The 25,539-nt window shown below is 43.7% G+C and overlaps 1 protein-coding gene across 6 annotated transcripts in view; it reads right to left on the bottom strand.

Moving 5' to 3' along the window:
* Positions 1 to 25,539, bottom strand: part of LOC120906149 (ubiquitin carboxyl-terminal hydrolase Usp2) — a 177,352-nt gene that overhangs the window by 99,952 nt on the left and 51,861 nt on the right. The window lies entirely within an intron of this gene.

The raw sequence follows: 25,539 nt of genomic DNA, 5'->3' as shown, positions 1-25,539 counted from the left end.
GCTGTTGGATTTGTAACAAATATCCGCCTGCAGATATGCAACCTGCAGGACTACCAATCGATGCGAAAATTAACATCATGGCAGATTACCACTGTTCCTTCGATAAGGAGCCATGATGTAATTTGTAACCTTGTAATCAAATGTAACAATCGCTAGAAGCGCATGCCTGTGTTTACTCCATAGGATGCGCAGAAATAAATCCAAATGAGATAAGAGAGAAAAAGGCAAATTGTTCGGAGTCGAAATTTATTTCATATCCTCAACTCGACACAGCCCTAGAATCCTTCGGTAGTCCTTGGCGGGTAGCTACAGCTGGACACTCTTGGGCGCTCTCTGGCGCTCTTGGTCAATTTGCTTACTCCCCCCTTGGCCCCTCCTCACCCTCTCACCTTGACTCGATCAGTTCGGCATAGTCCAACGATCAGTCGCTTCCTCTCCTTTTCCCACCCTCGACCTGATCAGTTCGGCTTAGTCCAACGATCAGTCGCTTCCTCCCCCTCCCTCGACCTGGTTAGTTCGGCACGTCCAACAACCAGTCAGGTTCTATTCCTTCCCTTTCCTGTGGCAATTCCGGTCGACAAGATCAGGCAAAGATGATGCAAAACCAAATTAAGGAGGGGGTGTTCGATCATGCGTTACGTAATTTTGGAAGGGGGGTCTCCTCCAACGTTACGTTTTGTTACGATAGGGGGGGAGGGGGTCTAAAAATCCCAATTTCAGCGTTACGTAATTTATGGACGGCCCCATACGTCTTTTGACGATATTGCAGGTCTGTTTGATTCCAATAATAAACATCAACAAAAACACACACACAAACAAACGCGCACGAGCAACCTCCATCCTTGGCCATGTCGCGGTGGCAGTTGCACCCTCTGCCGCCCCCTCCCCCACCATTTGGTCCTTCGAGCCGGATCAGGACAGTGGTTCTACGTCGCGTGTGTGAGTGCGTATCAGCTCACGTTCCTTAGGGTCCGTACCTTCTTAAGGAAAGTTTTCCGCGTACGTGTGCAAGTGCGTATCAGCTTGCACGATCTCCGTTCGGGTCAGAACCGTGTGTCTACGTCGCGTGTGTAGTACCTTAGTGCGTATCCACTTAAGGGACATCTTCCTCGTATGTGTGTAAGTGCGCATCAGCTTACACGATCCAAGACAATAGTGTTGTGCATCGCGCGTACAAGTGCTTATCTGCTTTCACGATCATCCGCTCGGGTTAGAACAGTGTTTCTGCGTCGCGTGTGTGTAGTGCGTATCAGCTCACACAATACCTAAGTGCGTATCATCCTAGGTAGCTTTCTTCGCGTGCGTGTGTAAGTGCGTATCAGCTTACACGATCCAACCGAAGAGCAGTGCAGTGCAAGCGCGAGTAAAGCAGACAACTCGCGTGTGTGTAGAGTGCTTTGCAAATTACGTTTACTTTACTTAGGTGCGTATCAGCCTAAGTGAATTTCCGTGCGCATGTGTAAGTGCACATCAGCTTACAAGATCCTACGAAAATCAGTGCTGTGTAGTGCAAGTGTAGGTAGTTCGCGAGTACAAGTGCGTATCAGCTTGTACTAATTTACCATTATTAACATTTGCAAGTTGCAAAGAACGTTTCTTTTCATACCCGCCACCGTGAACGCGAATTGCCTTCCAAGAAACAATTAGTGAAAACTGCGCTCGAATTCAGTGTACAACCCTACTCCGCGAGTGAACACTAACATTAAAGCAATAGTTCTTGCGAAGTTGGTTAGTGCTTGTTCCTGCTTGTTCCTGTTGCTTCTGCCTGATCTTGTTTACTCCTGCTTGTTCCTGCTTGTTCCTGTGTTCCTGCTTGGTGCTGTCGGATGCTGTTGGTGCATTACGGCCCGTTCCTGTATTTGCTGTGTTCCTGCTCGATTCCGGGAAGCGAATCATCAAGACGTCAGCATCCCTTCGGTTGGTGAGTATAGAAAGTCACAGGTAAGCAAGGGTGTAGGGACAGGTGAAGCAATTTTTTACCAGCCACCACAATGCCAGTCACTCCATTACCGCAACCGAGTAGGAAGGGAGAACATGAGGACGATGTGGATGAGTTGGCCGGCTTCGTCGATGACGTGTTATCGAAAACCACTTTAATGCAGTTCGACACTGCAAGAACAAAAATGCAAATAGTGATCGAACAACTCGAAGACGAACTAAACGAATTCGTCACAAAACCGTCTGCATCAATTGTTCCTGCCGTGAAACTTAGAGTAAACATAATGGCAGAGAAATACAATGGTCTTCAAGAACAGTTGTATGATAGCAAAAATTATACTAATGAATACAAGCAACGCGAGCGAAAATACAACTCACTACATAGAAAATTAACTAATGCATTGGAAGAAGCTATTTGCGACATCAATAATAAACCTTATCCATCTATAACAGAAGTTCAACCTGCTTCAGTTATAGTGCAGCACTATCCGCTTCCTGCATCGCTCTTTTAACGGGAATTTTGAAGCCTGGCCAAAATTCAAGGCAATGTTTCTTGATATAATAAAAAGAAGCAGTGACAGTGATGCTGTTAAGATCCATCATTTAGATAAAGCGCTAGTGGGCCAAGCAGCAGGCACATTAAATGCACATTTAACAACAACTATTACATTCGATCAAGCTTGGAAATTTGTCGAAGCCCGATTTGACAACCCAAGAGTAATAGTGGACGAACTCATTAAGGGACTGCTCAACATGCCACACGTTCGCAGTGAATCTGCAAAGGAATTACACAGTCTCCTTAAAATGTGCACACACTATATTAATGAGTTGAAAAATATGAACAAGGCACCTGATACACTAAGCAAGCTGATAATTAACTACCTGTTAACATCGCGATTTGATCCTGACACGCGCAAATTATGGGAAAGAACACTTCCTCACCATGACTTTCCAGATCTTGGAAACACATTAAGTTTTCTCACCACTCAATGTGAAATGCTGGAAAGGTGCAAACCTGAGAACCACTACAAAGGCAAGACTCGAGCACACGTTGCCGTACCAGCGCAACACACACCAGTATCTTCAGCCTTCTCCTCATGTGAGCTATGCTCAGAACGCCATTGGCTGGATAAATGTCCAGTATTTATTGGGCTATCTGTTCACGAAAAAATAAATCGTGTTCAACAATTAGCACGGTGCGAAAATTGCCTTGGAAAAAATCACGCGGCAAACAGATGCAAGTCGAAATATACATGTCGCAAATGCAAGCAAAGGCATCACACTCTGTTGCATAAAGAGCCTGTACATCCAACTACATCCACAACGATCAGCATGCAAAACACCACAACACAGCCAACTGTTTTGCTCGCCATTGCTGTTGTTTATGTAGAAGACAAAACAGGAAAAACACATCCAGCTAGAGCACTTTTAGATAGCGGTTCGCAATCTAATTTCATTTCGAGCCATTTGGCTCAATTATTAAACATTAAAAAAACATCAGTAGAAATACCAGTGATTGGTATAGGAGGCAGCATCGATAGCTTTGTGCGAAGCAAAGTCCGCACTACAATACACTCCCGTTGCACTAATTATAAAACAACAACAGAACTTTTAGTGCTAAAAAAACCCGCTGCTAATTTGCCTTGTAACAATGTCAATTTCAATCAGAATCTATTACCATCAGCCATCACGCTTGCAGATCCTAATTTCTATTGTTCAGGAAAAATTGATATTATACTGGGTGCCGAGCATTTCGCAGAAATCATTAAGGGTGGTCGCTTGAAAATCAACGACGTACTTCCTTCCCTTCAAGAGTCCGAACTAGGATGGTTGGTTAGCGGAAAGGTGGCATCAACAAATGTGTCCACACCTATTATGAGTGCAGTATGCATAACACCCATAGAACAGCTTATGGCAAGATTCTTTGAAGTAGAAGAACTATCGGCAACCAGCTCCGGCTGGAGTGAAGAAGAAACACATTGCGAGACTTCATTTTTGGATAGCACAACGCGTGACGAACAAGGTCGCTATGTTGTTCGACTACCAGTAAAGTCAGACATAGCGCATGCTTTGGGTGATTCAAAATCAATGGCCCTTCGTAGATTTCTTTCCCTTGAACGTAGATTGCAGCGCGAACCAGAGACACGAGCAGCTTATGTTCAATTTATGACCGAATACGAACAACTTGGTCATATGAGTCCTGTCGAACATGAAGCTGTATCACACCAGGTGGAATATTACATCCCACATCATCCAGTGTTCAAAGCTGAAAGCACGACAACGAAATGCAGAGTAGTGTTCGATGCGTCTGCCAAAACCACCTCTGGATATTCTCTAAATGATGCGTTAATGGTTGGACCAACCATTCAACAGGAATCGTTTACAATCTTACTACGTTTTCGTTCCCATATCATTGCAGCCTTCGCTGATGTAGAAAAAATGTACAGGCAAGTGTGGGTACACCCTGAAAATCGCCCACTGCAACGTATATTTTGGAGAGAATCTCCAAATCAGCCAATTCGAGCTTTTCAACTGAACACCGTCACCTACGGAACCGCATCAGCTCCATTCCTTGCTATAAGAGCTTTGAAACAGATAATAATTGATCATGGGAAAGAATTTCCAAAAGCGGCAGAAAGAATGGACGACTTCTATGTGGACGATTTTATTTCCGGAGCTGATTCGATTACTGATGTACAATAATTGTACACTAAAGCAACAACACTGTTGGCAAAGGGAGGATTCACCCTCAGAAAATGGTGTTCAAACGATCCTGAAGCGCTGATTGAAATCGGCAACATAAAAAATGTTACAATGCCTGCGGACGACGTCAATGGACATGTGACTACCCTAGGACTTATTTGGCGACCCCGTGCGGACACTTTTAGCATAAAGGTGCACATTCCTGAAACCATTCATCACCTATCAAAACGATTCGTTCTTTCCTCAATTGCTAAAATTTATGACCCATTAGGCCTCATCGATCCTGTAAAGGCATTGGCAAAACAAATAATGCAGCAGATTTGGGAGCTAAAGAAAACAGATGGGAAGAACTGGGATTGGGATGATGAACTTCGGTCGGATCTACTACAAGCTTGGGTTCACTTTCAACAACACCTTAAACCTCTTCGTAACCTTCAGATTCCTCGAGCAGCTGTCCATACATCCATTCATAATGTGCAATTACATGTTTTTTGTGACGCTTCAGAAAAAGGGTATGGCGCCTGTTGTTACATCCGTGACGACAACGATGAAGAAAACATCACTTCACAACTATTGACTTCTAAGTCAAAAATAGCTCCACTTAGCCGAAAACTAACTATTGCCCAACTAGAGCTGTGCGCAGCAAAGTTAGGCAGCGATCTATTTGCGAAAGTAAAGGAAGCAATTCCAACATTTTCTAATGTTTATTTTTGGACCGATTCAATGATCGTTTATCACTGGCTACAATCTCCACCACAGAGCTGGAAAACTTTTGTCGCAAATCGTGTCTCTCACATACAAAGAGTGACCAAAGGATTTTCCTGGCGACACATTCCAGGATGCGACAATCCGGCAGATTTAGTTTCTCGCGGTTGCTTTGGTTCTGAATTAATCAACGACATAAAATGGTGGCAGGGTCCAACCTGGCTACCATGCTCAGAAAATGTTTGGCCATTAACTCCTACGGTAAAAGCAAACGTCGATGCTGAACAACAAAGACGATCGCAACCCGTTCTAGCTCACGTAGCAGTTGAGCCACCAGTGCATGAATTATTCACTAAATACTCATCTTTATTTACCCTTAGACGCATGATTGGCTACTGGATTCAGTATTACAAAATACTTCGCAAGCAAATTCCTCCCAGCAAGCTTCTATCAGTGCAAAGCATAATAGAAGCTGATTTATATTTATGTCGTCTAGTACAAGAAACCCACTTCAAGGCAGAACTGAAAGCATTGAAGGCAGGACTCTCAGTACCGTCATCGTCCTGCATGAAATGGTTTAATCCTATCATATCTTCTGATGGCCTCATTCGTGTCGGAGGTCGACTCACACATTCGATTCTCCCCGAAACCGAAAAACATCCCATAATTCTACCAAGCAAACATCCCTACTCAGTGTTGCTAGCCAATTATTATCATCTCAAATATTTCCATGCTGGACCACAGCACATGCTAAATACAATTCGGCAACAATACTGGATCATCGGTGGCAGAAATTTGGTAAAGCGTGTTTATCACCAATGCTTAACTTGCTTCCGAGCTAAACCCAAGATGCTTACCACACTCATGGGTGACTTACCACCGCCGAGGGTGATTGCTTCCAGGCCGTTCTCAATAAGCGGCATCGACTACTGTGGGCCTGTTTTTGTCAAGGGTGCACACCGTCGAGCGGTACCCACAAAAGCATTCGTAGCTATCTTCATTTGTTTTACAACAAAGGCAGTTCACATCGAACTCGTCTCCAATTTAACTACCGAAGCTTTTCTTGCAGCCTTACGTCGATTTATAGGCCGTCGAGGTCTGGTGTCCGAGATCCATTCGGATAACGGAACCAATTTCAAGGGAGCTTTCAACGAGCTCAACAACCTCTATCGACTCCTTCATTCTGATGAAATCAACGCAAGATGCACTCCTGGACTCTGGAGCGTGGCATCGATTGGACGTTTATCCCTCCTCGCGCACCCCATTTTGGCGGACTCTGGGAGTCAGCCGTAAAATCAGCCAAGTACCATCTTCTCCGTACCATGGGCACCTCTTCGTATACCTTCGAAGATATGATGACGATACTGACGGAGGTAGAAGGATGTCTCAACTCGCGCACTATTACTCCGATGTCCGACAATCCATCCGACCTGACAGCTCTAACCCCGGGACACTTCCTGACTGGGTCTCATATGCAGCTGCTACCCTCGATTGACGTCTCGCAGATTCCATCCAATCGACTCAACGACTGGCAGCTTATCCAACAACAACTTCAACGTTTTTGGAAACGTTGGCATACCGAATACTTGCAGCAATTGCAAACGCGAAGCAAGTGGTTCGTTAAGGGGAAAGATGAAATAAGGGAAGGGCAGTTAGTTATTGTTCATGAAGACAATGTTCCACCTTCTAGATGGCCGCTCGCTAGGATTTCTAAAATCCATCCAGGAAAGGATGGTGTCACTCGGGTAGTTACTATCAAGACTAGCAAAGAAAGGGAACTGACTAGACCCATAACCAAAATATGTCTGATTCCTGAAATAGACCATATAGATCCAACCGATGGTAAAATTTAGAAATTTTAGGTGGCAGGATGTTGGATTTGTAACAAATATCCGCCTGCAGATATGCAACCTGCAGGACTACCAATCGATGCGAAAATTAACATCATGGCAGATTACCACTGTTCCTTCGATAAGGAGCCATGATGTAATTTGTAACCTTGTAATCAAATGTAACAATCGCTAGAAGCGCATGCCTGTGTTTACTCCATAGGATGCGCAGAAATAAATCCAAATGAGATAAGAGAGAAAAAGGCAAATTGTTCGGAGTCGAAATTTATTTCATATCCTCAACTCGACACAGCCCTAGAATCCTTCGGTAGTCCTTGGCGGGTAGCTACAGCTGGACACTCTTGGGCGCTCTCTGGCGCTCTTGGTCAATTTGCTTACTCCCCCCTTGGCCCCTCCTCACCCTCTCACCTTGACTCGATCAGTTCGGCATAGTCCAACGATCAGTCGCTTCCTCTCCTTTTCCCACCCTCGACCTGATCAGTTCGGCTTAGTCCCCCCCCCCTTCCTCTGGATGGGTCTTTTACTATCTATTTCAAAAAGACTCATTTTTAATTAATTCATTTTTCCCATCGGTTCACTCACTGTATTTTGTCGAGGGCCCCGAACTGCAGAAAACCGGGGCCCTATACTACTCAAAGCAGCACATTAAATGTTCTAAAAAATCTGCCATACTTGCATCAAAGTCGCAAGCGAAGAACGCTGCGACACGCGCGCACAGCTCAAATCAATACCTCATCATCGTTGGCGCAATATATTGGACAGAGCGAGAAACCGTCAATTTTTGCTGGTGTGGGTGGCCTATGCACGAGACACCCAAACCCAAAACCACGCAGAGCAACTTGCTGCTAAAATGGAATGCACAGAACGCTGCGCTTAACTTCCACCGAAAACCCGTTACACAATACAAGCATGCAACACACCCAAACAAAAAATTTAAAGGCCCCTAAACACAATATGAATACACCGGCTCGTAGCCGGTAAAATTAGCAGGAAAAATTGACTAACATCAGGCAAGCAACGGTGCTCCAGTGGGTAGAGGTTTCATTCGAGAAACGATTCCATCGATATCGATGTGTGCGCTTTTCAATTTGGCTTGGATGAAACGTGCCTGCGCTTGGCTGGGGGCCCCTATACTTGTTTTGCAGATGTGTGCCGAAAACAGACAGCTGTTTTCACGCGAAAAATTGTATTCACATCCCAAGCCTGGGATCGTGGAGCGTGCCTGCTTTTAACGCAAAACCTTAAATTTTCACGCGGGGCCCTGCTCAACTTCTGTGGTCAACTGACGAATAGGGGAAATCGGGAAGGGGTGGTATTCATATGTCCAAAAAGAAACTGGGCCATGTTAACATTAAAATGATGTTTTATCATTATTTACATACAACTTTTTGCGTGAAGACAAGATCAAAAACCGTTACAGCTATACTGAAGCCAAAACTCAAAGGTGGTTTACGGGGCCCCAACGATTATGTGGACTCTTCGATGAAGGGGCCCCGTCGGTAAGGAGGCCCCATCAATAAGGGGCCCCGTCCATTTGGTGTCTTGGTGTGGATGGTCGGTGCACGAGCTCACCAAAAAAAACGCGGAGACTTGCTGCTAAAATCCAATGCACGGAACACAGAACAGCGCTGCGTTTAACCACAAAGAAAACCCGTTGAAACAGTCACAAGCACACATCATACACAGACCAAAATTTAAAGGCCCCTAAACAAAATTTCAATACACCGGCTCGTTGCCGGAGAAATTAGCAGGAAAAATGACACCAAGCTCGCGTTGCTTTAAAAAGTCTAGGAAGGTCGTTTGGTCAACGGTGCTTCAGTGGGTTGAGGTTTCATTCGAGAAATGGTTAAATCGATGTCATTGTGTGCGCTCTTGGCTGGGATCAACCATCCTGTACTTGTATACGGGGCCCCTGCTACCGCTTTGCGATTGTGCGCCGAAAGCAGACAACTGTTTCACACGAAAAATGGTATTCACATTCCTGTAGTTCAAAGCCTCTCTAAACCATACTAACAACAACATTCACATTCCTGGCCTGGGACAGTGGATTGTGTGTGTCTTGTAATGCAAAAACTAAAATTTTCATTCTTGGCCCTAATCGAACACATCAAGTTTGTGGACCGAAGAGAAGGGGAAATAGGAAAGGTTTCAGTTAGAAGGAAGGGGGGAAGAGTATAAAAATACTCAAGGAACCTATGGACCATGTTCATTTATATATGGTTTTTATCGACTACTTCAATTTTTTCGAATACAACAAGACCAAACACCGTTACAGCTGCATCTACATACAGCCATATACAGCCATAATACGAAGAACAATCTCCATTGCCTCGGCCATTTGGGGGCCCCGTTGATGATCCCGTCAATTGAGGGGCCCCTTCCATTTGGTGTTGTCAACCCAATATACCCCCATTTTCCCTCCGGGGGTTATGTTTACAATCAGATTTACTATTACTACCAGACCTATCAGAAGCATATTTATTTTATTTTTCAGAAGCATTTTACTATCAGAGGCAGAAAACATTTGCCTTTTTAACATGTGCAAAATTTTTGTTTAACATGGGCACTTTAGTTGGAAGCGTAGAACGCTGCGATACATGCCCACAGCTCAAAACAATATCATTTCATCATCGTTGGCCCAACGCGATGGATCAAATGCATTGAACGCTACGCGCGACTTGGGTAAAGCGAAATCCGTTACAAGAGATGCCTCACGCAAACTACATGCACATACGACATTAAAAGGCTCCGAAACCGATCTCAACACAACGGTTCGTAGCCGGAGAAATTAGCAAGAAAAATTGGCTGACACCAAGCACGCTCTTTTTATCTGTGGAGGTTTCATTCAAGAATCGATTCCGATGTCGATGTGTGCGCTCTTTAATTTGGCCTGTGTCTATGTTATCACGCAAAAACTAAGAACTCGTGCTCCGGCTAACCTTTGGGGCCCCAGTCAAAATTGTGGTCTGGACAAAGTGATGGTGGAAAGGCAAGCTGTTGAAGGGTTTGGGTCAAATTGGCAAGGGTCGACGGAAAGGAAAAATCGATATGAATGATCGCGTAAAGTTTGAACTAATTAAGTTGTCGGCAGCGGTCGGCAAAGTCTGACCCGTCACAATATGCAGTCTGGCCCGAGAAAATATTTGCGCGATTTTGAAAGATAGGAAGATCCTATTCATTAAAAATTAACTGAACATATTTTAATAAGACAATTCATATCGAATATGAACTCTTCCAAATTTGATCATCATAACATGGATTGTCGGACCAATCAATATGGTCAAATTTGAGGAGAAATTAGAAAATAGAAACGAATAATTCCATAAAAACCTAACTGTTGATTTTACGAGAACAGTGGTTACACACTATTGCTTTTTCAGGATGCAACGATTTTCTAGGAGTTTTTTTTTTTAAGGAAATGCGCTATCAATTGGTCTGACCTGGCCTTACTTGTCCGTGGCCTCACAATAGTACTGAACGATTGTACGTTTGTCTCGATAATTTTTCAGCTGTTAAGGTTTTTGTACCATCTTCAGATATATCCTGAAAACAATTTGCAACATGGAAGGAAAGGTACATTAAGAAGCAATATTGCGATTTTGCTTAATTGTTTTGAACTTTTTATGACTTTTGCACACTATGCTGCAGACTCTTAATTGAAGAATCTTTACAATCAATTTTAGTTATTGTAATTTAATAAAATGAATTTGAAACTTGCTTGGATGATATAATAATTTAAGAAAACCAATAACCAATCGCATTGTTTAATATCATAAACCAGTTATTTTGTGCATTAACTGTAATAATATAATAATATATGTGTAAAAAATGCATTCTCCTGGCTCTCACCGCTCGATCATTTAGAAAGCAGCTGATCTAAAGCAGTGGTCTCCAACCTGTGGTCCGTGGATTACTTGAGACAAACATACTGCAATACAAGGTATTTCCAGATACTTTCGAATGAAAATATGGTTTTATCCAGCGTGCAAGAAGTTATCGCTCTGACCGGTTGAAAATGAAGTGGCCGTACTTCGAAGCAAGACGGTACTTCAGTATTCATAGTAAAGGTAAACACCAACGTAAAAGCAAAATATTGTTTTCATGTTATGCTCACGATGACGATTTTAAATCAAATCGTCCGTATTATGAAACACGAGCTGGAAACTGTAAAGTAGGAAAGAAAATATCGTTTAGAACCATCGTTCTTGTCAATAAAAGACAAACGTAACTAGCTTAGCGAAAACGATAACTTTTCGACCTTTAACTTCTTTTGAGTATAGACAAAACCAACTCCGATCATGGCCGGTCAGATTTTTTCGGATTGTCAGGATAGGACTAAGCCCATCCATCAGCTGCATTTTCAGTAATTTGTTTTACTGATACTCAGTGAAACGATAAAACCATGTATTACTCAATAGCTTTCTGTAAAAAATGTAACTGCAGCCAACTTATAAAATTTGCAGTGTATGATTCATAAACCAAACCCCCCCCCCCCCCCGCCTCCCTCAAAGAATTTGGTGAAGGGGCCCGTCTATCATAACGCCTAGGGCCTCGAAGAGGCTTGACCCGCCACTGGACACTAGTGTTCCTATTATGGTTATAATAGGGTTCCTATTATTGACATATATTTAAAATCGTGTATTTGACATGCAAAAAATCGCTTCATGTAATGAAATTAAAAGAAATAAATGAAAAAAATAATTCAAAAACAAAACATCTTCTTTTCCGTTGGCACAACAACCGTTATAGGTCAAGGTCTTCCTGTACCACTGCTGGGACTTGCCTTTCAATTTAGTCATTACTAATTGATTACCTGTAGTAGGATAGTCAATCCTTGGTATTTGATTTTCATAGTGGTGGTGTTGGTGTTTTATACAATAACATGTCAAAGATAGTGCAAAAACGGCCACAATTTACAGTGAAAATATGCGAAACGTTTATTTTGTACAATCTCACAAATTTTTGCTTGTACAAATACTTAAATATAAACAGTCAAATCGGTGGACACACGCCAGAAGTATATATTTAGAAGATGAAGTTATATCGCTTAGGCTTGGAGGCCATATTTAAGTATTGTTATGTCAAAAGCATATAGTTGTTTGTTTACAAAAAAACATCGTGATCGTATCTTCGCTTGCTCTACCCAAAGTAATTTTTATATGAAATGTAAATTTTTCATTAAATACATCGACAGATTGTGCTGATTAGATCATATTTTGCATTCAGGAGGAAAGGCTGGACAGTATTGCTAAATTCAATGATGATTTAATGAGTGAAACATTCGTAACACGCAGCTGTCCTCCTGGATTATGCGACGGGGAAGCCAACATACCAGGCAGTGCTAGCTTCGAGAAGAAGAAACCCAGCAAAATCAAGAAGACACAACGCTGCTTTACTGATTGAAGAGACAGAAAATGATAAATAAATAAAGAGTAAAATCGAGAATGACCAGCATAAAGTGTTAATCCTGCGCGTGACCCATCTTGGTGTATAGTGATGGTACGCAAAACTGATTTGTCTGCGTACAAACGGCGCCCACGGGCCTGCCCACACCCGAATGCTGAGCGATTGTATAGGATTCTATCTTAGCCATTAACATCAGAGGGACAGAGCTTATAACCCGAACGTACCCTAAAGATATGCATGCTTCACTCATCAGGATCAAAAGGCAAGGACAAAGCAAAAGAGACACAGAAAAGTTTCCTCACGGCTACACATGTCTTCTAGACGCGTTATGCGTCTCGCTCGGTATCACAGCGGCATACGGCAGGTAAGCAGTACAAATGCTGCTACCTGATACGCACACATGTTCATCGAACAAAACTATTCGGTTCGGCTCGGTAAACTTCGCGAGGACGCCGGAACAAAAGGGCGCAGACTTTTTCATGATTTTGTATGACTTCGGCTGTTTTGGACCACACGTGCTGGACCACACGTTTTGCCACGGGGTTTTGCCACACGTTTTGGACCACAATGCCAGCGCCTACATTGAGCACGCAAAACCGATTTGCGACATATTAAGCACGGAGTTCGAGAGCTTTCTAAAAAGCGAAGGTCAAATGCTGGGCACACACAAGCTAAAGACAAAGATTCTATCGCAATTAGCCATCCAATACTCCCCAAAGAGCAGCAGACAAATCTGGCAAAGAAGAAGTGGAAAACGTTTTACTATCTGAACATGGTGTTCGCTATTTTGTCACTGTATAGCGTATGTTGGCTAGCTTCAGCCACTTGTTTTTTGGTTTCACCATGCATCGGATACACCGTTAAAGATGGTCCTGAGAAGCCAAGTCGTAGATAATCATTGCCAAAATGACTTTTAGCAGCATTCATAATAAAGTAAGAGAGTTTAGAAATGTATACGGCGATCAATTTATTATTTTTATTGTTTTTTGTAGCTTTGCTTCGAAAAAATAATTGTTTTCTTTTAAAGTAGTTTCTTTAATTCTCGCCGTGTTTCATGTTGAGGTACCTCATTCTTACTATAATTATCGGGGAAAACTTTAAATTATATGTACAGGTAATTCGGGTAATTTATTATGAAGGCTAGCTGTGTTAAGTGAGCTACTATCCCCGGAATTTGTTGTAATTTGCCATTCTGATGAATGTTTTGAAAAATTTCTTCCATTTTTAAACATTGTTTCTAAAATTGATCTGAAGGTTTGTATAACTCTCCGACCGACAAATGATCCACAAAAGAAGGTGGTTGACTGTATGTATGGTCATCGGGGGCATTACCAATAAATGTTCCTAGCTTCAAATACTCTTATTTTTAAAATTTTCTAGATATAAATCCTACAATGTACTCTAAACCATCCTGTTCTTGTTCTGTTAAATTAAGTATTACATTTTATTCTCTTGATTCGTTAGCTCGTTCCATCTCATTGAGATCATCAGGGAGCATAGGCAGTGCTGTAAAATGTCACTGTCAATGTCATAAAAGTATCTGACTGAAAAAAAATCCATATCAGCGTCACGTACTCAATTGTGATAATCAGAGGTGATACTCAGAACGGTTTGTGTGACTAATATATGCTTATGACATGTTTGCGACCATCGCTTCAGTCACTATGTCACGACTTTTTTTTTTGCTGTGAACAGTTTTGCAAAATGTCACTGACATAGTCATGACAAATTCCGGCTGAAACAAAATCATCTCTGCGTCACGAGCTCTACTGTGATGATCAGAGGCGAACATCAAACAGTTGGTGCGACCATCACATGCTTGGTGACATTGTGTGCAACCAACTCTTGCTGTGGTCGCGACATTTTCAGTCAGTGATCATCGCGATGGTCATGGGAGATATGCAGTGCGTGCGAGTGGTTATAATAAACAAAAATATCATGTTTTCTCGCTCTGTTTGACCCGAGAGATAATCAAAATAGATAGAGGGAGAAAGCATGCTCATTTTGTTGCTAGAGCCCACGCGCCAAGTATATTTCAAGAATATCGTGATTATCTTTGGGAGAAAAGGTCGTGACCAAGTTAGTGACCAAATGTTGGGTGCTAAACTAAATGTCACCAAGCATGTAATTGATTCTCCAACTGTCTGAGTATCGTCACTTATCATCTCAGTTGTTTACGTGATCTGATTTGAGCTTCGTTTCAGTCATTAGTGTTGATGACTGAAACAGTGGCATTTGGCAGCACTGTTCACAGCCAGAAAAAATCATGATTATGCTTGCGCCGGCATTAAGCTAAGCTTGTCAGTCAGAGTATCGCGTTGTACTAAAAAATTCACATGTCATGTTCAGCATGTCATGACGCACTTTTATTGACTATCAGCAATGAGTATCAAGCTACCACGGATATGTTCATTGTTTTCGTTAGTGAAAATCTCGTGATTCTCGTGACATTTTGCAGCACTGAGCATAGGAACTATTTTCGCTTCTTTAAATACCGTTGCAACAACAAAAGGTTCCACGCTATCACAGTGATTATTACCGACAATATCATTTTCAACGACATGAGATGTCACATAACTATCACAGTCTATGTTACCATTACCGTCTAGTATATGGGTTACATTGCGCAACATAGTAAGAGATTTTCCGAGGATGATTAATCTTATTCTGTATATACAGGTAAAGGTACACGGATGATCATTTTCTCCACTATTCTGCATAAGTTGTGAAAAAAAATCTTCAGCAAATCTTGATTTAGCTGCAATTTGGAACAAAAAGGAAATTTGTTGTATTAAAAAAATAAAAAAAACCTTGTGTGTAGCTAGATAGTAGATGCTGTTGTGTTTATTATTTATATCATCAAAAAGCATTATCAGTTATGTGATCTGCATCACAATGTTCTTCTGAAATGATGGCATGTTACGCTTCTCATCTGGTACCATATTCGATACATAGTGATACATATCATCGAGTGCTTAAATTTGATCTTCCCTTCCCGTAAACGACCGTTTTTACTGAAGACTAGCCTTGATGGAGAAACACTGAACCATAAATCCACAGTTTCGATGAAATGTGCCAATAATTTCTCATCCTCGCAATATCGCGGTAGCGAAATAGTAGTACTCCTGGAGAACAACACTGCTGCTCGGCGCACATTTTGCCGTTCTTGACTGGACAGAGTTAAATGACCTTTAGTCTGTTTAAACAGTGGACTCATCTCGATTTTAAGTCTATCGTCTGCTAGACTATGCAAGGGTTGTGAAAAAATGACAATATTTTCATAATGAAACTCGTAATCAACAAACCTACAACCAAACCAATTTTAATAAATGTAGTACGTCCGGAACTATATACACATTTTGTTTTGATACTGGATCTTCTAAACATGGCTAAATGTAATCTTGGGCTCCCAATTCACTCCAACAACCAACATTACTGGCCCCATTGGCGCTCACAATTGCAGCTACATTTATACCTTTGGTAAATAATTGTTCATTTATGTCCAGTATAATTGCCTTCGTCATGTTTTTACCAATTCCAACATAAATGGGCTGTTTCCAATTTTTGAACAACCATCTGCCCATTACTACTTGGATGTTATCACAAGCACCGATAATCTCATCCGCAGCAGGGTCGTATTCCATTACATGCTGTATTTTAATTTCATCAAAACTTAACACACATTCAGCGTCCTCACATTTTAGATCGGTAATAAAGTTTCACACAAAATTATAACTGTATCCAAAATGCCTTCCTTCAGGTTCATTGATCTTATGTATCTTTGAAGTGTCGAAATAAATGAGTCTTTTTGAGAAAAATATATTCTGCTACCCGTAAAACGCTTGGTCGTTACATCTCAGAAGTGGGATTACCAACAAAAATCGCCTGCAAAACCGCCTGCAAGCCGCCTAACCAGCCTGTATCCGTGTGTACCTGTGTACGTGTGTGTATGACACAACGCCATTTTCCATCATACTGAGGAAGAAAGAACTTCGTCGGGCGCTTATCGAGGCTGGCGTCGACGTGCCGGATACCGCTACCGTCACACAATTCCGACACCTTTATGCCCCCATCGAGCCGGTCGCTCGTTCTCCCCGTGCGGCGCCGCCCACCACCTCAGCGACGACACCGGCTCCCGCTTGTGCAAACCACCAAGAGGCCGCCATTTTATGCCTTCCACATGACAATGGCGACGACGATATTGCGCATCATGAAAATGCCGCCAACGCTGCCGCTTCGACGAACAATACCAATGATACCGTTTCCGCCCTTCCTTCTGCCCACGGTGTAGGCGCCGCCCTTCTCCGCGGCCCTGACGACATCGAGGCCTATATTGAGAAGCTGCGACGACAGCAGCAGCTTGCTGAATTACGCCAAAAGGTGCACCAACTTGAAACACAGCATCCAGCCGCCCTTTGCGTAAAGGACTTTGAAGCTTTCATCGAGCCACTCGACGCCGATAAGAACCCCAATATCATCCGTTGGTTCCGCGACTTGGAGCGTCTCTTCGCACATTACCGAGTGCGCGATGCAGATAAAAATTTTTTCACCCTTTGGCTTCTCACCGGCACAGCCGCTAAAGTCGGAAAAGAACTTGTGGGTACCACTTATGATGAGTTGAAGAAAGAGTTGATCGACAATCTTCACGTCATTGCTACGCCCGAGTCCGTTTATTGCCAACTCCGTAACCGTCGATTGCGGCCGCAGAAATCCGCCCTGCATTACTTGTTTGACATGCAGCGCATCGCCAAGCCAGTATCGCCGATACTGAACTGATCCCGATCATCAGCGACGGCTTGGGAAGCCCGTCAATTACGTCGAATCTGCATTTCATGCCTCTTACGATGGACGTCTTCCGGAAGAAATTGAAACTTTTCGAATCTTGCCGTCATCTTTTCACCACCAAGCCCCCTTCCGCTGATGCCCGGGTCACAACGAACAGCCGTATGGTACGGCCCCGCCCATCGCAGGAATCCATCCGCTGCTTCAACTGCTCCCGATTCGGACACCTTCAGAACGCGTGCCCGCGACCTAAGCGCCCACCCGGCGGATGTTTTCGTTGTTTCCATACTGGACACGTCTACCGTAACTGCCCTGAACGTCGGGCCAACGCCACTGTCGAGGGCAATACTAGTTCGGACGAAGCTCTCGCCACAAATCAAGAGGTGAGTTTGACATTTTTCCACCCTTCTGCTAAGCGTACCACCCTTCCCTGCGTGCGTTCCTTTCTCGACACAGGAAGTCCTGAGAGCTTCATTAGCGACACGATAGTACCAGTTAAGATGCTAGGACCTCTTTCCGTTACCGAATACTGCACTATGATTAAGGGACCACTTTACTCTCGAGGAAAAATCGATTGTACTATCCGATTTAAGAATCATTCCGTTCGAAACTCTTTTATTATATTACCTGGAATTGCGTGGCCAGTCATTATCGGTCGCGATTTACTGAACTCACTTAATATTTTTCTTACGTATTCATCTCTTACAACTTCATCTATTACTAAACCTCTATCGACGGAACTTAAAGAAGTAGATACGATTCTTCCAGAAAAATTAGACGATGCTATTAGGAGTATTTGTGCGCTCGATGTGGCTGAAGCCGATAATGAATTGGATTTAGGAAAAACACTATCTTTGGAACAACGTTCAATAGTCGATTCTATTGTTGAAAATTCATACCTCAATTATACTTCAGATGTTATACCGCTCAAACACCCTATGAAAATCAATCTGACTCATGATACACCAATATTTACCAATATTTGTAATTCTGCGCTTGTCCTCGTTAGGAAAAAGAGTGGTGAGGATCGTATGTGTGAGGATTACCGGCCCCTCAACAAAATTACAGTTCGGGACAATTACCCTCTACCCCTTATTATTATTATTATTATTTATTCCGAAAGTTATCCAGCTGGCATAAGCTTATAAAACATACTTATTTCGAAACTTGTTTGGAGCATCTGTGTGGAAAAAAATCTTCAGTTTGCTGGATTTGAAAAGTGGATTGCATCAAGTCCCAATGAGTGAGGAATCTATCCCTTACACTTCTTTTGTGACCCCAGATGGTCAATTTGAATATCTGAAAATGCCCTTCGGTCTTCGTAACGCCCCTTCCGAATTCAAACGTTTTATTAATTCTTTCTTAAGGGAATTCATTGATGATGGCAGAATAGTAGTGTACCTCGATGACATCATCATCGCTTCTACCGAACTTAGCTCTTCAGTATTAGAAAAGTACTTCACTTCAGTACCCTTCGGTCCGTATTAGAAAAGATTAAGCAGAATAATTTAGAACTTAGTCTTGACAAGTGCAAATTTGTCCATGAAGAAATAGAATACTTGGGCTACAAAGCTAACTTTTCTGGAATTCAGCCTAGTGAAAGGCACATTAAAGCACTTACTAATTACCCTATGCCCACTTATTTAAAGCAGCTCAGACGTTGTCTTGGTCTGTTTTCATACTTCCGACGGTTTGTTCCATCTTTCTCTTGCATCGCTAAACCTATGACAAAACTTCTTCAGAAGGACGAAGTATTTAACTTCGATTCAAATTGTGTGCATGCTTTTGAAACCTTACGTGACAAACTTGTGCATTCTCCTGCCCTTTCCATATTCGACCCAAAACGGGAAACTGAATTACACTGTGACGCAAGTTCCTTTGGTTTTGGCGCTATTTTCCTTCAGAAACAGGATGACAATAAGTTGCACCCTGTTGCTTACTTTTCCAAAACCACTTCAAAAGACGAGTCCAAGTTACACAGTTATGAGCTTGAAACTCTTTCCATTATTTACGCTCTTAAGCGCTTCCACACTATTGTCCATGGGCTCCCCATTAAGATAGTTACTGACTGCAACTCTCTGGTCGAGACTCTTAAGAACCGTAATGCTTCCGCTAAGATTGCCAGGTGGTCCTTGTTTCTGGAAAATTACGATTATACCATCTGTCATCGCTCAGGCACTTCTATGCCCCATGTCGACGCACTGAATCACACCGAAGCTGTGGGTGCCATCGGTGAGATTGACCTTGACTTCCTGCTTCAAGTAGCTCAGACGCGTGACCCATCTATAGAAGCTCTTAAACATCGGTTAGAATCAGAAGAAGTTGACGGATTCTTACTTCAAGATGGGCTTGTCTATCGCGACATACCTGATGGTCAACCTCAATTGTATGTCCCTTCGGAGATGGTCGACAACGTAATTAGACACACTCTCGAGCGAATTGGCCACCTGGGCATGAACACAACCTTTAGCAAAATCAGTCAGCATTACTGATTCCCCCACATGAAGTCTACCATTGACAAATTCATTAAGAACTGCCTCAAGTGCATTGTTTATTCTGCACCTCATCATACTAATGCCCGGAATATGTACAGCATTCCAAAAGAACCCTTACCCTTCGATACCATCCATATCCATATCCAACAAGAAGTGTATACTTGATGTTATCGATGCTTTCACTAAATTAACCAAACACTACCCAACCTCCTCAACTAATGCGAAGGAAGTGTGTTCTGCCCTTTCCCAATATATGTCTTACTATAGCCGCCCTAGGCGGATTGTTAGCGATCGAGCTACTTGTTTCCCCTCAACCTTGTTTGAGGACTTCTTGGAATCGCATAACATTAGCCATGTCCTCAACGCCACCGGATCCCCACAAGCCAATGGACAGGTAGAACGGGTAAACCGTGTATTGCGTCCTATCCTTAGCAAACTATCTGATGCTCCAGACCAGACCGATTGGGTATCCAAGTTGCGGTCAGCCGAATACGCTTTAAACAATACCGTCCACACATCTACGAACTTCTGCCCCTCTGTCCTATTCTTTGGTGTTGAGCAACGCTGTAAAGTTCCAGACGAGTTAGCCGAATACCTGGATGAGAAATTCGATCAAGCCTCTAGGGACTTAGAAGCCATTCGGGCTAAAGCGTTAGAAAACATAGAAGAGTCTCAACGGAAGAATGAGGAATACTTTAGCAAAAAGCACAAACCACCACAGTGCTATAAGGAAGGTGACTTAGTGGCTATACGTTACTCTGATACGACCGACAACGGTAATAAAAAGCTCAATCCTAAATTCAGGGGACCTAAATACGTCATCCATAAAGTGTTGCTCCATGACAGGTACACTAGTGGACATAAAAATAGGAACTTTTTTCTGTGACCGAAAAACAAAGGACTGTATAAGTGGTTGTTGGGAGGTGGTGTTGCGGTGTTCCACAGAGCGGAAACATATTCTAACGGTCAATGTGTTGACCGTTATTCGCTATCACTTCCTCACAGCGTAGGGCCATATCGCCGATGAGGTTACGGCATTCGCTTCTGTCTATGCGTTTCCACATAGCCTTGCAGCGTCTCCATAGCGAATCGGCTGAACGTGCATGCTTGTTCTTAAGCTGACGCTTGAGAGTTGACCACAGATTCTCAATCGGGTTGAGGTCTGGACTCAACGCAGGCCACGGTAGAACTTGCACATCCTCGTTTGCCAAAAAACATTTAACTAATCGCGATGTATGCTTTGAGTCGTTATCGTGCTGAAAGATGTAATGCTCTTCGTCTCCGAATTTTTGTCGGGCGTGTGGCAACATCTTACGACGTAGTATGTTTCTATACCCTTCCGAGTTCAGTGTCCCTTTGATACGGAACAAAGGACCCGGGCCGTGCCAGGAGAAGCAACCCCACACCATTACGTGGCCGCCTCCGTGCTTTAGGGTTTTTATATTATTTTTTGGATGATACGCCTGTTTAGGAAGGCGCCAGACGTATTTAGTGCCGTTCGAACCATCCAGATTGATTCTGGACTCATCCGAAAAAAATATTTTGCTCCACCAAAAGATGGATGCAGCTAAATGCTCTTCGGCAAACCGAATGCACGCTTCTACGTGGTGCGGCATTAGCTTACGAACCTTTCGTGGTTTCCGGGCACAGAACCCACCGGCGTGTAAACGGCGCGACACCGTTTTCGCCGAAACTTGCAATCTAAGCTCCTGCTTAATACGATTGCAAGTTTTGAAAGGGTCCGCCCAGATTATCTCAACCATCCGCGCGTCAACGTCAGCCGTTGTTTTTCGCGGACGACCTGTGGATTTACCCGTAGCCTCGCTACGAATGGCGTTGTCCACAAACGTCCGCGAACGGCCGAACGCCTTGCAGATGATTTTGATAGGCACGTTCTCACGATACAAACCCTGAATATGTTTCCGCTCCTCTGGAGTGCAGTGCTTTCCGCGACCCATGATGAACTTGTGGAATTTTCAAATCGCAAACTTTCACCTTTACCACTGAATGAAGAATGAAGCGCAACACGGTTTGGATCTCTTTTTATACTACCAAAAAACGCTGCCGTTACTCAAAACTCAGATAAGTAGCGAACCACAAATGCGAGTATTAAAAGGCAAACAAACAGCGATTGCAAATTCAGTACGCCTCGAACGTTAGGCGAAAGAACTCCGCAGGAGCCAAAGCCTCTCTAAACCATACTAACAACAACATACGCCTCGATCTGTTGGCGATAAGAGGCCAACGAACTCCGCAGGAGCCAAAGCCTCTCTAAAACATACTAACAACAACAACAACTGTTGGCGATGGCACACCTATTGCACGCAAAAAAACACACAACACATTTTTTTCCTATCTTTTTGTCCACAGGTGTACGTGGTACGCGATCCCGCACGACAAACTCGAGCAGTTTTGTAGCTCGGATTTTCGATCGCTTTCCGCCAAAAGCGATCGAAAAAGCCCGCTGCGCAAATTCGAGCAGTTTCCAGCGCAGGAAATGTACCAAATTCTGCGCTGGCCAGCGCAGATTTTGGCTGGTCTCCCGCGCTGGACTTCAGCGATTCCTGCGCAGGCCTGCGCAGGGTTAGCGCCATCTGTTGGCGAAATGGACGAACTATTTATGGCGGCGGAGCAAAAAAAACTGTAAAAAAAAATTTAAAGCCATTTAAAACCAAAAAAAAAAAAAGGACATATAGCCTCAGTAGCTGGTCCTAAACTAAAGAGGTTCGCAGTAAAACGCAACCACGGACTAGTAGCGGAGGGCCCAGGAAGCTGGACTCCGTATACCGAACCGGGGTATAACCTCAAAAAGAGAAGAAGAAGAAGAATTTAAAATTATTGGCGCCCATTTTCTCGTCCGCTTCTTCTCCCTCCCTCACCATACCTTGCCTTACTTGTACTTGCGGCGCTTCTGCCCGTGCCTTCCGCCGCCAGCTGATTGGCTGTTGTAGTGTATGCGTTGATACTCATATGTGCATTGCGGTTATGTATTGGTGTTATTGGTGGGTGTTAGCATTTATTAATTTGTGTGTGGCCTTGAGATGCTGTGGGAGAAGCTGGATTGGGATTCAAAGTGTTATCGGTGTATTGATGGTTTATTTTATTTCGTGCCGCTGCTGATGAGACCATTCGATGCCCGTGGCAATTGAGGGTGACGAAGCCTATTTAAAACAAGCGTAGGAGAACGTCGAACACTAATCTAATTTTTTTTTTAATTTGAACATGTTTGATGCTTCAACGACCTTCTAAGCATCATGTAGCACAATGTTTAGTGGCAATAAAATATTTTTTTAAATGTAAAGAAATTTTCTTGAGTTTTTGAGTCGTCACACACACAGCACGGGGAAAATGACCGTCCACTCTACCATGCCGCGATATTCCTCCCCGCCCGGCCCTTTGGATGAGGATGCGCTACAAGATAGCTGAATCAGCCGTTCTACCGACAAGGTAGCCGTACTCGCTCCTGCGGGAGGTTGGGACATTTTCATCCGCTGCGGCTACAAAGTCCATGCATTTTCGATCTCGCTACCTGAGAGACAACACAACCATTGGCATTTGTAGCTTTGCGATCGGCTCTGCTGTTGGGGGTATCAAAAAGACACACGATCGAAGCAAACGTACGTGTGATATGTTGCACATTTATTTCCAATTCAGCTAGCGGACGCAAGTGGAAACAACATTTTGAATTGAATTCATACAAAAGAGGATTCTGGATTTGTTTATTACGGTGAGCGTATGGTGCTGCACCTGTCCGTCCAGAATCTGGTGGCTTGTTGGTTTGGAGTAGTTATTATGACGCCGATTGACCTGCAATGCCTTGGAGTGGGTTCGGATCGGTAGGTTCATGTTTTGGTCGAGTGCATTCCGTGCATTTGTCGCGCCACAGCGGTAGCCCGGCAGCAACAAAGTCAAAACAAAAACTTTCCCCGAGTGTGGACTGCTATGGAAAGTTGTTCTTATTATTATTATTATTATTGGCGTAATAGCCAACGCGGTCATGCCGGCCTTTTCAGGACTTGAGAACCACGTAGCCGGATAGTCAGTTTTTGCTACGGCGGACGGTTCATACGCGATTAGAACCCACGACAGGCATGCAGATGTGCGGAATGATGGCGGTGCCGCGGGCCCGCTCCTATCCAGCGGGCAACTTGCATACTGCCACACTGTCTCTTGCCCGATGCATACGCTGCAGGTAGCGGCGGACCTAACAGTAGGTGGACTAGGCGGTCGCCGATGATCTCTAGGCTGTAGTATGCCGTATATGTACAAGTGGACAGAGTATTAACGACAAGGGCCCCCGGAAAGATGGTCGTTAGGGCTCCGTGGCTGGAGAACCATTTGCACCTCCCCTTCCCCCATGGCGACAACAATTTTAGGGCCTGTGACCAATGATCGTAGGTGTTCCATGGCCAATCTCCCTCCCCCACCCATCCGCCGGCAATTTAAGTATACTGTTCAATCCCCCAACAGCTGTGTCTCAGTACCCCCTCCTCCCGGTCATCAGTTACCATTGACAGGGGCCTCAATTCGTCTTTCCGCCTTTCATGAACACCTTCCTTTCTTTGACCTATGGATCATAACATTCCGGAAGAGCATACATTCGGCGACAGTTTTGCATACACACGCACACTCACAACCATGCGCAGGATGCTTAGCATATCTATGTAATCCACAACAGGCGAAAGCAAAATCTTAGTGCTAAGCTTACTCCTTAACACGTTCAGCACGATTGCAGGCCCCAGGGACTGCCAGTGAACTTTCCAGTATACCAGTTCCACAATCAGCTTGCGTTCTAGATGCCGGCGGAACGGTAAGCTCATGAAAATCAGCGCCGGACTGAACGTGTTAATGCGAATTAGGGTTCAGCGCGTTGCACAGCAAACCCTCCTGCGTAAACTAGCGATTCCTTAGTCATTTTTATATTGCAGTGTTTGAACTCATTGCGCTTTTTTGGTTTGATTTGTGAAAATGCAACTTCATCGCTGCAATGTTTGTTAACGGTTTTTTTAAGCGCCACAACAGCTCGCGAGCATTGACCACACGCGAGAAAGAGATAGCGCTATGGTGGGAAAAAGCACGGACGACGGCTGACAGCGATTGGCCGTCTGATGCACCAACACATCCAAACCTTCGACAGCGCGCTCAGGCGAGGGGTATGAGGCGGAGCCAGGGACGGGAAGCTCGACGAGCTGCTCGACAAATTTGCCGTTGGAAAGAAAAGGAAGGCATGATAAAATTCTCCGAACGCCATGATTTCTTCCGTCGCTTTATGCAGCGGGAGCGAGCAGAAATGTCAGGGAAAACGCTTGGATTCCGATCGAAGAAATATTTCAATCCTAAAATTTCAGCGCTGAAAATTCGAAATATTTCAGTTATAAATTTGCAACAAGCTTGAATGCGAAATATTTCACAGCCATGGGATGTGAAATATGTTTGCAGTTTGAGTTGGAGAAGTTTTCGATCGCTTTGCGCAGCGGGAATTTGCAACAAGTTTGAATGCGAAATATTTCACAGCCATGGGATGTGAAATATGTTTGCAGTTTGAGTTGGAGAAGTTTTCGATCGTTTTGCGCAGCGGGATGTAGAAGGATGTCAACTCACACAACTACCCTACGATGGGGTTCTAGAAGCGAATAAGTTGCGACGTTGGACCGAGTCCA

The sequence above is a fragment of the Anopheles arabiensis genome, chromosome X (genome assembly GCF_016920715.1).
Source record: "Anopheles arabiensis isolate DONGOLA chromosome X, AaraD3, whole genome shotgun sequence".
NCBI classification, from domain to species: Eukaryota; Metazoa; Arthropoda; class Insecta; order Diptera; family Culicidae; genus Anopheles; species Anopheles arabiensis.
This window is presented reverse-complemented; position numbering and strand designations above follow the sequence as displayed.